The sequence below is a fragment of the Danio rerio genome, chromosome 1 (assembly GCF_052040795.2).
Source record: "Danio rerio strain M-AB ecotype USA chromosome 1, GRCz13ab, whole genome shotgun sequence".
Classification (NCBI taxonomy): domain Eukaryota; kingdom Metazoa; phylum Chordata; class Actinopteri; order Cypriniformes; family Danionidae; genus Danio; species Danio rerio.
In genome coordinates, this window is record NC_141021.1 from 8753314 (window position 1) to 8767821 (window position 14508).

The 14508-nt window shown below is 36.8% G+C and overlaps 1 long non-coding RNA gene across 6 annotated transcripts in view; it reads left to right on the plus strand.

The window, feature by feature from the left end:
- LOC141384472 (uncharacterized) overlaps nucleotides 1-14508 on the plus strand; it is a 41749-nt gene that overhangs the window by 23170 nt on the left and 4071 nt on the right. Inside the window, exons 4-8 of one of the 6 annotated variants that reach the window (XR_015476171.1) lie at nucleotides 3846-3930; nucleotides 4478-4568; nucleotides 5764-5882; nucleotides 8751-8834; nucleotides 12028-12183. This is a non-coding gene — a long non-coding RNA (uncharacterized LOC141384472). Of the gene's footprint in view, nucleotides 1-3845; nucleotides 3931-4477; nucleotides 4569-5763; nucleotides 5883-8750; nucleotides 8860-10789; nucleotides 10855-12027; nucleotides 12184-14508 lie in introns of those variants that run through there. The other 5 variants (XR_015476174.1, XR_015476172.1, XR_015476169.1 and 2 more) reach the window with 5 other exon arrangements.

Below are 14508 nucleotides of genomic sequence, written 5' to 3' on the forward strand. Positions count from 1 at the left end.
CAATTTGGGCCCATTAGTACCAATTGAGCATTGTGTCAACGCCACAGCCTACCTGGCTGGTAATGTTACTGACCTTATCCATCCCTTTAGGGCCACAGTGTACCCATCTTCTGATGGCTACTTCCAGCAGGTTAACGCACCATGTCATAAAGTGTGAATCATCTCACACTGATTTTTTGAACATGGGTTCACTGTACTCAAATGGCCTCCTTAGTCACCATACGTCAATCCAATAGAGCAGTTTTGGGATGTGGTGGAACGGGAGATTCGCATCATGGATGTGCAGCTGACAAATCTGCAGCAACTGCGTGATGCTATCATGTCAATATGGATATCCTCAATATCTCTGAGGAATATTTCCTGTACCTTGTTGAATCTATGCCACCTCGAATTAAGGCATTTTTTTAGGGCAAAAAGGGTTCCAACCCGATACTAGTAAGGTGTACCTAATAGAGTGGCCGGTGAGTGTATATACCTATTTTGTATCCGTAATACACTGTGATATAGCCTGGTTTGTTAGTTCATTGGATTGTATTGCTTTCTCACTACAATCGAACCCCATCCAGAGTTCGTTTCCACCGAGCCAAAACCACCTCATTCAGGCAATCTCAGACCGTTTTGGCATGAATCAGGGCACAATTACCTAGTTCACATATTCTCAAATGAACTGAGCAAAGGGGCAAACGTGCTAGTTTCCAAAACAAACATCTAGATGTGAAAGCAACTAATCTCACATTCACATGCATCTTTTTAAAGATCTATTTGTATTTTTTTAGCAGTAAAACTCCCTTAAAAGTGCACCTTTAAAAATGCACCTAACTCAGTTTCCCAGATCTGGAGCTAAAATCAGAAGAAAAAAAGCCTGAAGTTGATTGTGAGCAATGGCTGGAACACTTAGGAAGCAGACAGCAGCCATGCTGGTTTGTGTCTCGCTTCTCTTCATCTCACCTCCTGTTGTGTCCCGCCACCATAATGCTCATCATGACGGGACCTCTTGACTGGGCACGGAAGGCCAGCGGGAGAGTGAGAAACACTGCTGAGACCCGGACTCTGAGTCACCAGCGCTTCTGTCCAGAACAACAGCATCCGCAGGGGCTGCTTCAATGAGAACCCGAAAAGTAAGGGCCGAGATTAAGGAACTAAACATAACTGAGAGCCAGTGCCTGCTTGTTACCGGCTGACCAATCGCTGGCGTTTGCTTCATGTCAGCAAGTTCTTGTGGACGTGGTTTAACCCATAATGACAACAGCAGAGGTTTTTGGCTGGCGGGGGTGTTTTATGTGGAGCTCGACCCTCGCTGTGAGCCCAGCTTCATCATCAGGAGTGTTGGGCATTTTGAACATCATCAGCACCTCCACCTGCTGCTTTACTGATTATTAGCAGACACATCAATGTAGAATGCTTGAAATCAGGCTGAGGAAAGGGGAAAAGATCAGTCTGAGCATATGGAGAGAGAATGATTAGTCTGATTCATAAGGGAACCAGACATTAAAATCATATTAAAAAAATAATTATGAATTTATAAATTTGTAGTTAATGTATTTTTTTGTAATATATGTAATATCTTTTTTTCTATCTTTGATGGAAAAGCTGGTTTTTCAGTGTCATTCCTGCAGTCTTTAGTGTCATTCTAATATGCTGATTTGGTGCACAAGAACATTTACTTTTGTTATCAATATTTTATTTTATTTATTTTATTTTTTTATTTTTATTTTTTTATTTTATATATATTTTTTATTTTATCAAAAAAAAACTTTACCTTTATTATCAATATTTTATTTTATGTATTTTATTTTAATAATTTTTCATTTTATTATTTTTTTATTTAAAAAACTTTACTTTTATTATCATTATATATATATATATATATATATATATATATATATATATATATCTTATTTTTTAAGTTTTTTTCTTCAATTTTTTGTAAAAACAACATTGCTTTTATTATCAATATTAACTGTGTGTGTGTGTATGTGTGTGTGTGTGTGTGTGTGTGTGTGTGTGTGTGTGTGTGTGTGTGTGTGTGTGTGTGTGTGTGTGTGTGTGTGTGTGTGTGAGTGTGTTTATATTTTGTATTTTTTATTTTGTTTAATTTAAAAAAAATATTTTTATTTCACTTTTTAAAACTTTACTGTTAATATCAATATTTAATTATATATATATATATATATATATATATATATATATATATATATATATATATATATATATATATATATATATATATATATATATATATATATATATATATATATACTGTATATTTTTATTTTATATTATTTTATTTTTATTTCATGTAATAAAACTATATATATATATATATATATATATATATATATATATATATATATATATATATATATATACATATATATATATATGTATTGTTATTTTATATTATTTTTTATTTTATTTAATTCATTTTATATTTTATTTTATTTATTTTATTTTATTGTTAAAAAACTTTACTTTTTATCAATATTTGATTTTATGTAATTATTTTATTTTGTTTTTTATTTAATTCAATTTTTATTTTATTTCAAAAACATTTACTTTTATTATCAATATTTTATTTTATCCATTTTCTTTTCAGCTTAGTCCCTTTATTAATCTGGGGTCGCCACATCGGAACTGCCTACTTATCCAGCATATGCATTACGTAGCGGATGCCCCTCCAGCAGCAACCCATAACTGGGAAACATCCATACACACTAATTCACATACATGCAAACTCGACACAGAAACACCAACTGACCCAGCAGAGGGCTCAAACCAGTGACCTTCTTGCTGTGACTCGATCGTGCTACCCACTGTGCCACCATGACGCCCCTATTTTATTTTATTTTTAGCCCTAATGTGAATTTTTTTTATTATTTTTCAAATATTTCCTGATGTTCTTTTCAACTGAATACAGAACAAACCACTGCTATCCAATAACTTGCCTAAATGACTTGTCTTGCCTAATAAACCTAACTTGTTTAGTTAACATACACCTTTAAACTGTACCAAACAATGTATTGCAAAGTAACTAGAAAAGGTTAAGAATAAAAGTTAAGGATAAAAGTTAAGAATAAAAATGACTATCATCCTGGCAAAAAAAAAAAAATGCTATTAGAAATGTTACTATGTTTAAGTGAAGTTTATTTATAAACAAATTTCGAGAGGATCACGTGCTTATGATTGTTCACAGCTGTTCCAACTTTAGCTAATGACTGATTATCCTATCAGATGATCCTTAGCTCACCATAAATAACCAGACTTTTCTCATCTCAATATCTTCGTCTTGAAGAAACCCTTCCACCCAACCCTACTTTCCCTACGGGCGTCAAGGTGGCCAGCGATTAGCGCTGTTGCCTCACAGCAAGAATGCCCCTGGTTTAATTACTTTCCAAACCAGACGGCATTTCTGTGCAGAGTTTGCTCGTTCTCTCCGTGGTCGCGTGGGTTTTCCCCGGTTCCTCCGGTTTCCTCCCACAGTTCAAAAACAAGCACCCTAAACAATTAATCCAAATATTTTAGCTAAACTCTAAGTACACCTTTCAGCATCTATATCTGACACTTAGCTACAACAAGCAAGAGGGGGAGTCATCGAGATCTACCTGAGCTCAAACTCCCCTCTCGCCTTGCAACGGGATGGAGCCCAGGGCTTGAGGATCTTATAAGCTCAGGGCTCTCTCCCAGGACAGCACGCCAAACAAGCTTTATTATCAATCATCAGCTAAGTGTGAACTCTTGAAAACACGTTTTAAGAAGCCTTCTCTTCATTAAACAGCACAAGAGGGATACAATTTGCATTCATTCATTCATTCATTCATTCATTCATTCATTTTCCTTCGACTTAGTCTCTATTTCAGAGGTCACCACAGCAGAATGAACCGCCAACTATTTGAAGTTTTATGCAACGAATGCCTTTCCAGCCATAACCAGGTATTGGGAAACACCTACATACAGCCAATTTAGTGTATGCAGTTTACCACATGTCTTTTTACTGTGGGAGAAACCGAAGCACCCGGAGGAAACCCAGAACGTGCAAACTCCACACAGAAATGACAACCGGCCCAGCCAAGACTCGAACAAAGTAATTTCTTGCTGTGAGGCGAAAGTGCTAACCACTGAGCCACCGTGCCCCCATTGCATATACAGTATAGAAGAAATAAGCTCTAACAATTGCATGTAAATATCATTTCAGGGTTGAGAAGTGTTCCAGCATTTTCCTGAATGTTAAACATGTTCACTTGGCTTTTAAAACATGCATTCTTGACCTTAAAAGAAAAATGAAAAGCTACAGCTGAAGGCTATTTTTGTTTTACAGAATAAAATAAAAGATCTGACCAGAACAGACTAAAGTGTTAGAGTTCAGGGTTTGCTCTTATGTTGATGCACTCTTTTTAACTACAAACAGCTTCTGAGTATTTCATATAACAGTTCAATTGCACATTTGTTAAAGATGTCCATTAAAGATTTTTTTTCCTAGGCCACAGAAAGCCCAGCAGAGTCTGAAAGGTCCAAACCACCCTCTTATAAAAGCTGCTCGAACAGTGAAAAGCATTGGTTTTAATCAAAAGGTGAGGGATTGCTTTAATTCTTCAAAGTGTGGTTAAACGAGTGAGTAAAAAAATGAAAATAATGTAAAAAAAAAAAAAACTGGAGGTACTTTGTTAAAGAGCCCCTATTATAACTTTAAAAAGGGTCATATTTTGGTTGTAAGAGTCTCCAACAACAGGCTGATATGCATGCAGGGTCAAAAAACACATTTATCGTCTTGTAATCTGCATTTATTTTTACCTAATTATCCCAGCGACTCCCATATGACTCGTTCAGCGATTCATTTGTTTCCAAACCCCTCCTTAGCGTGAAGCTAATCTGCGCTGATTGGACCGATGACAGCCTGCTGTGATTGGTTGACAACATTCAGCGCGAGACAGAGTGAAATGCCCAGCACGGCTTATCAACAATTTTGAAGTAGTCAAAGTGCATAGTGTATTTGTAAGCATACCTGCCAACACTCCTGTTTTTCCCAGGAGTCTCCAGCAATTCAGGCCCATCTCCAGCCACCCATCCATTTTATTATTTATTCCGGAAAAGTCCTGTAATTTCAAACAGATACAGTACAAGCGGTTACAGGTAACAAAACATAGTTTGCAAGCTAGAGAACACAGGAAGGCAACCATTTTAATCGCACTTACTTACACTTGTGAAATGGAAGAAGAAACTGTACCAATGATCCATGTTCTGACATATTCCCTTACATCAGTAGTCTTTTCTGATCCTTCCATTAACAAACAGCCAATGAATGCCCCTGTTGTAAGTGGGATTCCAGAAGCATTAGAACAGCACAAGGCTGGGCTATGATGCTGATTCAACCGGCGTCTGCTACAGTGTGTGTCTTCCTCTTTCTCTTTGGTACTGTTTGTGGGCGGGGTCACAGGTTTTAATTTCCCCAGATAAGTTTCGTATGACCCTGATGATTCATTTCAAGAACTATGAGTCGACTCTTTTATAAATGAATCAATAGTTCTCACATAAAACCACCAGAGGCTGCTGTTGACTGACTGACTGACTGACTGACTGACCCACCCTCTTTTTTTCCCTAAACCCAGCCAATAGTGTTTTCAAAAGCACTGATTGACCAGTGCCCACTCATTTTTCTAAACCCAACGACAGTTTTAAAAAGCAATCCAGAAAATCCTCACCTGATTTTTACCACATTCTCACCCTGGTATTTGCTTGTTTTTTGGCTTTCCCGCTTTCTGGAACCAGTCTTCGCTGGACTCAAACCCTGTCATTACGATCAACTTCTCTCTGTGTCTCAAGTTCGCCGACATACATGGCGAGCTACTGAGCAAACTGGTAACAGTGGGAAAGCCGTCCATACACAGGTAAGCGGTCAGCTGATAAGTGCGAAAAGGAACAGCGTCATACCGTCCCATAGTATTCTTTTTAAAGACGAAATGCTGTCATAGGTACTTCTGGCTACATAATTTCTCAATCTTCAGAAATGTATATAGGGCTACGTTTTCACAATGAGCCTGTGTTGCAACCATTCGAAAATGCTGATTTGCTGTTTAAGCATCTATGAATATCCTACCCAATGGATTGCTTGTTATTACACAGATGACCAAAAGTCTTTGCAGTATATTCTAAGAAGAACGTCCAAGTGATAAAAGTCTGTGTTTGTGACAGTTGCAGAAACCATTGTAAAATCATTCTGAGCTGTTTATTTCTTAAATGACTGAAGAGATTGGGATATCTGTGTGAAGTGTTTCCCCTGGAATACAGAAGATGGCTAATTTTTCACGCATAAAAGAGATTTGAAAGCTTTAGTATGCAGGCTGTGATGAAACACATCAAAACAGCGTTCAGAGCTGACGACACTGATTCAGTGTTTGAACTATAGGCTGACTTTCTTTAGAGCAAGGGGAAAGTCGGACTATTTCAAGATTCTTCTTGCCTGAGGATAAAACAAACCTTATTCACCTGTGACCTTGTGTCCTTCATCTTTGCATGTGGATAAATTCCATGTAATGGCTACAAGAGACATAATCATACACTCTTAAACCATTTAAGTAGGTAAAATATGGATTTTTTAACTAAATAGCCCAAGTGATATATAGTCTATCTAGACCAAATTTGACTTTTTAAGTAATTAATATATAACTAACATGTTTAGTAAATATTATTTGTAGGCTAATATCTGTTATATTTATTTTAATATTTATTAGGCAGATTTTATATATATATTTGATTACACAATTCATGATTTATTTAATTTTGTGAGCCATGCAGCAGATATTTTTTTGGATCCAAATGATAAAACAACAGATTTTTATTACAGTTACTATACAGCAACTTAACAAAAAATAACCTATGGAGTTAGTTTTAACAACAATCAAATGTGTAATAATACATTAATGTAAATTGATTCCATATAATGCCAAGCAACATGGGTGATGCGGTGGCGCAGTAGGTAGTGCTGTCGCCTCACACCAAGAAGTTCTCTGGTTCGAGCCTCGGCTGGGTCAGTTGGCGTTTCTGTGTGGAGTTTGTGTGGGTTTCCTCCAGGTGCCTCCGTTTCCCCCACAGTCCAAAGACATGCGGTACAGGTGAATTGGCTAGGCTAAATTGGCCTCAGTGTATGTGTGTGAATGAGTGTGTATGGATGTTTCCCAGAAATGGGTTGCAGCTGGAAGGGCACCCGCTGCGTAAAACATATGCCGGAATAGTTGGAGGTTTATTCTGCCTGGTGACCCCACATTTATATAGGGACTGTGCCGAAAAAAAAAATTAATGAATGAATGAATGACAAGCGACATAAGCAAACACTAAAAAAATAAATAGGTCAAATATGCGCAAAATCAACAGATGGGTTAGTTTTTAACTCTGTTTATAGCCCAAATGACAGTCTATATTTAACCCAAATTTGACCTTTTTTCCATTTATGTTTTGTATTATTTCATTAAGTAATTCATATATTACTAAAAAGTATAATGTAAAAATAAATAAATTGAAATAAAATGTAAACATAAAATGCAAATATACAAATATATTTGTAATATTTATTATATATATTACACTAGTATTTGTTTTTTACTGTTTCTGATCACAAAATGTATGGTATATATATATATATATATATATATATATATATATATATATATATATTTATATATATATATATATATATATATATATATATATATATATATATATGTGTGTGTGTGTGTGTATGTGTATATATATATATATATATATATATATATATATATATATATATATATATATATATATTGAGCCATGGATCAGATATTTTTTTAATTTAAAAAATGACAAATAACTGATTTTTAGTTACTACACAGCAACTTAACCTATGGGTCATATACACTCACCGGCCACTTTTTTAAGTACACCTTACTTGTACCGGGTTGGACCCCCTTTTGCCTTCAGAACTGGTCCATAATGACATGAAAGCATCACACAGTTGCTGCACATCCATGACACCAATCTCCCATTTCACCACATCCCAAAGTTCTGTTCTGTTGGATTGAGATCTGATTGACTCATTGTCTTGTTTAAGAAACCAGTCTGAGATGATTCACGCTTTATGACATGTTGCGTTATACTGCTGGAAATAGCCATCAGAAGATGGGTACACTGTGGTCATAAAGGGATGGACATGGTCATCAACAATACTCATGTAGGCTGTGGGATTGACACGATGCTCAATTGGTACTAAGGGGACCAAAGTGTGCCATGAAAATATCCCCCACACTATTACACCACCACCAGCCTGAACCGTTGATAGAAGGCAGGATGGATCCATGCTTTCATATTGTTAATGTCAAATTCTGACCCGACCATCCAAATGTCACAGCAGAAATCCAGCATCTAGACCAGGCAAACTTAATTATTTAGCTATTAGTTAACCCATTAAAAATCTATAGCAATTAAGTTATTTCAACTCAGATTTTGGTTAAATAATGATCAACAGCTGGATTATCTTTGTATTATTATTAAATACATAGCCCAAATCATATTTTACTTAGATCTGACCTATTATTATGTTATTATTATTATCTTTTAGAGTGTATGCTTACATGTCTTGTAGTCAGTTATAGGAAATTCATCCTCTTGAATTTGTTTTTACAGTATCATCATCTTATTTGAATAAAATGATCTTGCTTCAGACTTCAGACAGTTTTTCATATTTTGCTCTCCAGTAAAACCCCTAATCTCACATTTGTCTGTAGAGTTTTGAGAAGATCTTAAATGTCACAAACCGAGCTCTGATATGTCAAGATGAAAGAGCGAGTTCTGAGCAGTTTTTCCTTTGGGTGAGTACAAATTTATCTGATAAATTTTTAAGTGTGTTGGGCTACCTGATACATGAACCGCTGCACGGCACTGCGTCTACTGTTACTCTATAATCAAAATGAACGAACCACTCATGAGAGCCCTGCAACACTTTTTTTGACAGTTCAGTCTTGCCCTTTTGTCTCTTCGTCCAATTTTCACATATTTCTTTGGTTCAAATCAAAGTTTGTGATGTTGTGATTCACCTTGCAGCACCTCGTGGTTTGGTTCATGGCTTTTTACGCTTTTACAAACGCTTGTTTTAAATCCCTTTTGAGTTTGAAAAATATTTTTAAAGAAACAGTGCTGCTGAAAACTCACACTGCACTGTAAGTTTAGCTTCGCATGTGATTTGGGGAGTTTTTAATTTGGCAATACTTTGCAATTGCATAATGGAATTCAGATATTGGGCGGCATGGTGGCTCAGCAGTTAGCACTGTTGCCTCACAGCAAGAAGGTCGCTGGTTTGAGTCCTGGCTGTGCCAGTTGGCCTTTCTGTGTGGACTTTGCATGTTCTCCCCATGTTGGCATTGATTTCTTCCAGGTGCTCCAGTTTCCCCCACTGTTCAAAAACATCCGGTACAGGTGATGTGAATAAACTAAATTGACCATAGTGTATGTGTGTCATTGAGTGTGTATGGATGTTTCCCAGTGATGGATTGCAGTGATGGCTGGAAGGGCATCCACTGGGTAAAACATATGTTGGAGTAGTTGGCGGTTCATTCCGCCGTGTCAACCCCTGATAAATCAGGGACTAAGCCGAAGGAAAATTTATTAATGAATTCAGGTATTCGCTTTGACGTTTGACGAACAAACTAGAACAATGTGACTTTTATTGACCTTTTGGTAGTTTGAAGCAACATTGTCTGGATTGTTCATGTAAATAATGGTGTATATGCAGTACTTTTTCTGCAGTTTTATGTATGTATATAAATAAATATATATATATATATATATATATATTTTTTTTTTTTTTTTTTTTGTCACTGTTTTTCAAACAATGTCAATAAAATACATTTAAATAAATTTAAATTTGCAATGCTTAAAGTTGCTTAAGCAGAATCCAAGGTTCCAAAATACAATTCAAAACATAGACGTATAATACCAGTGAATCTCGAGCTAGACTGTGCATTGGCAGATTTTATTTGCATTGTGATTTATACAGACCAATTTATATAAGGCTACTGCTTATTATATTTACTTCTTATAAAAGTAAGAGATTCCCAGTACTGGGTTGCAGCTGGAAGTGCATCTGCTTTGTAAAACATATGCTGGATAAGTTGGCTGTTCATTCTGCTTTAGCAACCCCTGATTAATAAAGGGACTAAGTGTATGAATGAATAAATGAGTTCACCCAAAAATAAAAAAAAATTCTGTCATCATTTACTCTGCCTTTACTTGTTCTGTTGAACACAAAAGAAGATATTTCAAGCTCATTCTTAAAACGTACCCCTATATACATTTCTGGAGAGTACCAAATATGTCCTAGGAGCTTCGTTTTTTGCAGTTTTTGTTTTCACAAATCCCCCAGAGGCTGCTGTGTACACTTATTCAAATCTCAGATTTCTCTCGCGAGTGCCATTTGCTCCTGCTGTTCTCACATAAATCCACCAGAGGCCGCTGTCAACTGACTGACTGACTGACTGACTGACTGACCCACCCTCCTCCTTCCCTCAACCCAACCAATAGTCTTTTCAAAAGCACTGATTGACCCGCCCACCCACTTCCCTTAACCTAACCGACAGTTTTTAAAAGCATTTCAGAAAAAGAAAAGCCCTCATCTGATTTTTACCACGTTTTCAGATTTTACCACATTCTCACCCTGTTATTTATTTGTTTGTTTTATTTTTTGGCTTCTGTTTTTGTCTTACCTGCTTACTGGAATTGTTCTTTACTGGACTCGAATCCCATGGTCAACTCCTCTCTGCATCTCAAGTTCACCAATGTACATGTCAAGCTACCAGACAAACTGGTAACAGTGGGAAATCCATCCACACTGAGGTAAGTGGTCAGCTGGTAAGCGCAAAAAGGAACGGTGTTACACCAACCTACCATTCGCTTTAAGGACGAAATGCAGCCATACGTACATCTGGCTACATGATTTACTATCTCCAGAAATATAGACAGGGGTACGTTTTCAGAATGAGCCTATGTTGAGATATTTTTAAGAAAGTTGGAAACTGGTAACCATTGACTCCCAGTTTATTTGTTTTTCCTACTATAGAAGTCAGTGGTTACTGACTTTAAGATTTCATCAGAGTATCTCCTATTGTATTCAACAAAATAAAGAAACTCACCACTTGAGGGAGAGTAAATAATGAGTCAATTTAGTCAAGAACTTGCCTTAAGCTTTGACTCTGACACCTACTAACTCAATAAAAGTCCCATTGTTGAATTTCTCAGGATCAAATATAAAAACAAAGATATTAACTGCGCATTAGTCGCTAAGAATCGTTCAGTTTTTCTCTGTTCAAGTTTAGCATTGAAATTCAGGGTCAAAGGCGCACTTCTAAATTATTAGTTTGAAAAGTTCCCCTTCCACATTTTTTTATTCCATTAATTTCATTTCAAGAGTTCCCACTTAGATATGCTTGGCACTTATAGAAGGTTTGGCATGCTGTCCCGGGAGAGAACCCTGAGCTCGGAGATATTTGAGCCCAGGGCTCCCGCCCGGTCTAGAAGCATATCAGGAGAACTGAGATCAGGTAGGTCTCGATGGCTCCCCCTTTAGAAGGGGAGAAAAAGGAGGAGATGGGGTGGAAGGGGGGATTCTTCCAAAACGAAGATAGTGCAATAAGGAGAAAGTGATCCATTTATATTAAGCTAGGATCATTCTGATTGGATTATTACTGATTACAGATGAGTGGCCAGCGGTGCACAATCATATCACTTGCTCCTCTCGAAATTAGTTTATGAAACTTCACTTCACGCTACCTGTAGCACTTATCCAATCAAAAGTAACAACAGTTACAACTGAAACTGACCACACAGACAAACACATGAATAAATGACAATGCCAGTGGATATATCAATGTTCAGTCAGAGGTCCAGATCAACTCCAGAGAGCCATTCAGATGAGTATAAAACATGACAGTATTGGCAGGTCCCCAGATAGAGAAGTGCTTAGCTTTCACAAAGCAGGATTCATAATAGTGCTCTATACTTCTATACCAGGCCCATATTGAGCGCTTGTGACACATGAAACTGCCAGTCCATGATGAGAAATAACCACTGTCAGCTTTTATCCCAGCTTCAAAAGATTTAAACCCCAGCGGAGAGATTGGACAGAGCGAGGCTGAAGCGGAGCAGAAGAGATCACGTTTAACGGAGGTGGGTCATTTGCCAAATCGCACTCATTGTTTTATCAATTTCAGATTACACAGATGGCGCTACTACAAAGACGGCAACTATGAGGATGTTTATGTTGTATATTTTAAAGGAATAGATGACCAAGAAATTAACATTTTGTCATCAATTACTCACCCTTGAAATCATTTTGGGGTTTTTTCAGTTGAACACACAAGAAGATATTTTGAAGAATGTTGAAAAAATTTTTACAATTGACTTCCATAGTGGGCAAAACATGGGAAGTAAATGGTTACAGGTCTACAACATTCTTCAAAATATCGTATTTTGTGTTCAACCAAAAAACAACAAATAAACTCAAGTGAAGGATGAGTAAATGGCGACAGGGTTTTATTTTGGGCAAATTATACTTTTAATTTACACAGTTTGTTTGTGCATTTAAGTGAAGTTTATTTATAAACTAATTTAGAGAGGATCACATGCTTATGATTCCTAAGTTCCATATAACATATAAGTTCCATATAAGTTCCATATAACAGCCATCTTCGTTTTGAAGAATCTCCCCTTCCACCCCAACTCCTCCTTTCCTAGATGGGTGGCACGGTGGCCCAGTGATTAGCACTGCTGCCTCACAGCAAGAACGTCACTGGTCCTAGTCCCTACCAAGCCAGCAAACATTTCTGAGTTTACACGATTTCCCCGTGCTCACGTGGGTTTTCCCCGGGTTTCCCGGTTTCCTCCCACCATCCAAAAAAATGCAACTTAAGTCAATTGACTAATTCAAATTGGCACCTAGTAAGTAGTTATCTCTGAAGAGCAATCACTATCTGTTCATTAGCTACTACAGCAGGGGAGTTCTCAAGATCTACTTGAGCTCAAACTCCCCTCTCGCCTTGCAAATAAGAGGGAGCCCCGGGCTTGAGGATCTTATGAGCTCAGGGCAGTTGATTTGACTTATTGAGTTTTACAGTACTAAGTTGGTTTGAGTTCTCTTCATTTATTGTTTTTTTCTGCACTGTAAAACCCAAAAAGTTAAGTGTAACTCGTTTGAGGAAACTGATTGTAACAAGGCATTTGAGTTAAAAAAAAAAAAAAAAAACTAATCCAAATGAGTACTGAGAACTTAATCCATTTGAGCAATTTGAGCCCAATTTGAGCACAGTAAAACCTGATAAATGAAGAGAACTCAAACCAACTGAGTACTGTAAAACCCAACAAGTTAAGGCAACTCAAACAGTTTGAGGAAACTGATTGCAACAAACCATTTGAGTTAAAAAGCTAATCTATATGAGTACTGTGAACTTACTCCATTTCAGTTGAAGTAATGAGGTATTTAATTAACTCATTATCTTCAACACTGAGTTCAAAACTGTTTTCAAATGAGTAGAATTAACTTTCAGTCAGTTCTGTGTTACTTACACTCATTTTATTTGATAAAGTTGACTGTTGGATTTTACAGTGTGTGCTCAAATTGCTTCATTTCCTCAAATGGATTAAGTTCACAGTACTCTTTAGGATTGGTTCTTGAACTCAAATGGTTGGTTGGAATCGGTTTCCTCAGACGGTTTGAGTTGCCTTGACTTACTGGGTTTAACAGTACTCAGTTGGTTTGAGTTCTCTTCATTTATCAGGTTTTACTGTGTTAAATTGCTTCGTTTACTCAAATGGATTAAGTTCACTGTACTCGTATGGATTAGTTTTTGATGGTTTGTTGCAATCGGTTGCCTCAAACGGTTTGAGTTACCTTAACTTTTGGGGGTTTACGCAGTGTAGCTAATAATGAGGTCAATAAAGGCCAAGATAAAAATAAGTATCGTTATTCGTACGTACTTTATTTGTACCATTTAAATATACTTAAATATATATAAAATGATACTAATAAACCACATATTCTCTGTGTCCTCATTTTGTCAGCAGAATTACGTTTTGAAAATAACGAAGACTTCAATGATATATTCTAAGGGGAGAAGCTACATTGCATCTCGCAATGTCTGCATAATTAATTTCTAATTGATTTTCATTTTTCCATCAAGCGTGCAGCAGTGTGTGTCTATATTTTCTCAGGGAAGTTTGTGAATAAGTTCTCTCTCTCTCTCTCTCTCTCTCTCTCTCTCTCTCTCTCTCTCTCTCTCTCTCTCTCTCTTTCTCTCTCTCTCTTCTCTTTTCTGACTGACAATGTCCTTTGCTCACATCATCCCTCATACTCCTTCACTGGGGCTCCACTCTCTCTCTCTCTCTTTCAGCCTGTGTGCATTCAGAATCAGGTGTCTGGTGTGGAACAATAAATATGGCTTTACCCCTGATTAAGAGTTCTCCCATCGGGGCTTTAAGACGGGGAGCCTCATCCCC